Source organism: Pleurodeles waltl, chromosome 8, assembly GCF_031143425.1.
Source record: "Pleurodeles waltl isolate 20211129_DDA chromosome 8, aPleWal1.hap1.20221129, whole genome shotgun sequence".
NCBI lineage: Eukaryota > Metazoa > Chordata > Amphibia > Caudata > Salamandridae > Pleurodeles > Pleurodeles waltl.
The window spans coordinates 1,508,452,045-1,508,454,544 of record NC_090447.1 but is presented as its reverse complement, the minus strand read 5'-3'; the positions used below and the strand labels follow the sequence as shown (position 1 = coordinate 1,508,454,544).

General features: G+C 46.4%; 1 non-coding gene and 4 pseudogenes across 1 annotated transcript; all 5 read left to right on the top strand.

The window, feature by feature from the left end:
• Positions 1-56: 56 nt before the first annotated feature.
• On the top strand, positions 57-175 carry LOC138254507 (5S ribosomal RNA). The gene has a single exon (XR_011197167.1). It is a non-coding gene; the product is annotated as a 5S ribosomal RNA (ribosomal RNA).
• A 446-nt stretch (positions 176-621) lies between these two features.
• Positions 622-730, top strand: LOC138252162 (5S ribosomal RNA; annotated as a pseudogene).
• Positions 731-1,173: 443 nt separating this feature from the next.
• Positions 1,174-1,292, top strand: LOC138257312 (5S ribosomal RNA; annotated as a pseudogene).
• A 449-nt stretch (positions 1,293-1,741) lies between these two features.
• On the top strand, positions 1,742-1,850 carry LOC138250777 (5S ribosomal RNA; annotated as a pseudogene).
• Positions 1,851-2,293: 443 nt separating this feature from the next.
• LOC138257311 (5S ribosomal RNA) lies at positions 2,294-2,412 on the top strand (annotated as a pseudogene).
• Positions 2,413-2,500: the final 88 nt, after the last annotated feature.

The following is a 2,500-nucleotide window of genomic DNA, read 5'->3' as shown; positions in this document are numbered from 1 at the left end:
GGCTCCAGACCGGCGGGCTGTCTCAACACAAGAGGCCTGAAACAGGAGTGTATTCTGCATACGGCCATACCACCCTGAATGCGCCTGATCGCGTCTGATCTCAGAAGCTAAGCAGAGTCGGGCCTGGTTAGTACTTGGATGGGAGACTGCCTGGGAATAGCAGGTGCTGTAGGCATTTTGCCTCTTGCAGACAGTAGGTGGTGCACGTCTTAGAACAAATGCATAGAGTCCTCTCTAATGTTACTTTTCATTTATTATTTCTTCTACTCTTTTTTCCTTTCTTAAAATAAATAAAAAAACAGCAATAACACTAAAATACACTCATTCTGAAGGGAAATTGATAATTTTTCTGCACTTCACACTCACCCCAAGCTGCTGGTGGTGAGCTGGTCTGTTGCTGCTTGTGCTGGGCCCTAAAGAAAGGGCAGTCTGAGACTGTGTGTAAGTGCAGATGAAGCGATTGTGAGGCTGGTGCAAAACAGGGTGTGTGCCTGGACCTCTGTAAGAAGTTTGTGAAGGAGGGTAGTTTGTGAACAGAAGAGTGCACGTGTGTTTGAGAGCAGCAGGCTCCAGACCGGCGGGCAGTCTCAACACAAGAGACCTGAAACAGGAGTGTGTTCTGCTTACGGCCATACCACCCTGAATGCGCCTGATCTCAGAAGCTAAGCAGCATCGGGCATGGTTAGTACTTGGATGCGAGACCGCCTGGGAATACCAGGTGCTGTAGGCATTTTGCCTCTTGCAGACAGTAGGTGGTGCACGTCTTAGAACAAATGCATAGAATCCTCTCTTATGTTACTTTTCATTTATTATTTCTTCTACTCTTTTTTCCTTTCTTAAAATAAATAAAAAAACAGCAATAACACTAAAATACACTCTTTCTGAAGGAAAATTGAGAATCTTTCTGCACTTCACACTCACCCCAAGCTGCTGGTGGTGAGCTGGTCTGCTGCTTGTGCTGGGCCCTAAAGAAAGGGCAGTCTGAGACTGTGTGTAAGTGCAGATGAAGAGATTGCGAGGCTGGTGCAAAACAGGGTGTGTGCTTGGCCCTCTGTAAGAAGTTTGTGAAGGAGGGCAGTTTGTGAACAGTAGAGTGCAGGTGTGTTTGAGAGCAGCAGGCTCCAGACCGGTGGGTTGTCTCAACACAAGAGGCCTGAAACAGGAGTGCATTCTGCCTATGGCCATACCACCCTGAATGTGCCTGATCTCGTCTGATATCAAAAGCTAAGCAGCGTCGGGCCTGGTTATTACTTGGATGGGAGACTGCCTGGGAATGCCAGGTGCTGTAGGCGTTTTGCCTCTTGCAGACAGTAGGTGGTGCACGTCTTAGAACAAATGCATAGAGTACTCTCTAATGTTAATTTTCATTTATTATTATTTCTTCTACTCTTTTTTCCTTTCTTAAAATAAATTAAAAAATAGCGATAACACTAAAATACACTCTTTCTGAAGGAAAATTGATATTTTTTCTGCACTTCACACTCACCCCAAGCTGCTGGTGGTGAGCTGGTCTGTTGCTGCTTGTGCTGGGCCCTAAAGAAAGGGCATTCTGAGACTGTGTGTAAATGCAGATGAAGCGATTGTGAGGCTGGTGCAAAACAGGGTGTGTGCTTGGACCTCTGTAAGAAGTTTGTGAAGGAGGGTAGTTTGTGAACAGAAGAGTGCACGTGTGTTTGAGAGCAGCAGGCTCCAGACCGGCGGGCTGTCTCAACACAAGAGACCTGACACAGGAGTGTGTTCTGCCTACGGCCATACCACCCTGAATGCGTCTGATCTCAGAAGCTAAGCAACGTTGGGCCTGGTTAGTACTTGGATGGGAGACCACCTGGGAATGCCAGGTGCTGTAGGCATTTTGCCTCTTGCAGACAGTAGGTGGTGCACGTCTTAGAACAAATGCATAGAATCCTCTCTTATGTTACTTTTCATTTATTATTTCTTCTACTCTTTTTTCCTTTCTTAAAATAAATAAAAAAACAGCAATAACACTAAAATACACTCTTTCTGAAGGAAAATTGAGAATCTTTCTGCACTTCACACTCACCCCAAGCTGCTGGTGGTGAGCTGGTCTGCTGCTTGTGCTGGGCCCTAAAGAAAGGGCAGTCTGAGACTGTGTGTAAGTGCAGATGAAGAGATTGCGAGGCTGGTGCAAAACAGGGTGTGTGCTTGGCCCTCTGTAAGAAGTTTGTGAAGGAGGGCAGTTTGTGAACAGTAGAGTGCAGGTGTGTTTGAGAGCAGCAGGCTCCAGACCGGTGGGTTGTCTCAACACAAGAGGCCTGAAACAGGAGTGCATTCTGCCTATGGCCATACCACCCTGAATGTGCCTGATCTCGTCTGATATCAAAAGCTAAGCAGCGTCGGGCCTGGTTATTACTTGGATGGGAGACTGCCTGGGAATGCCAGGTGCTGTAGGCGTTTTGCCTCTTGCAGACAGTAGGTGGTGCACGTCTTAGAACAAATGCATAGAGTACTCTCTAATGTTAATTTTCATTTATTATTATTT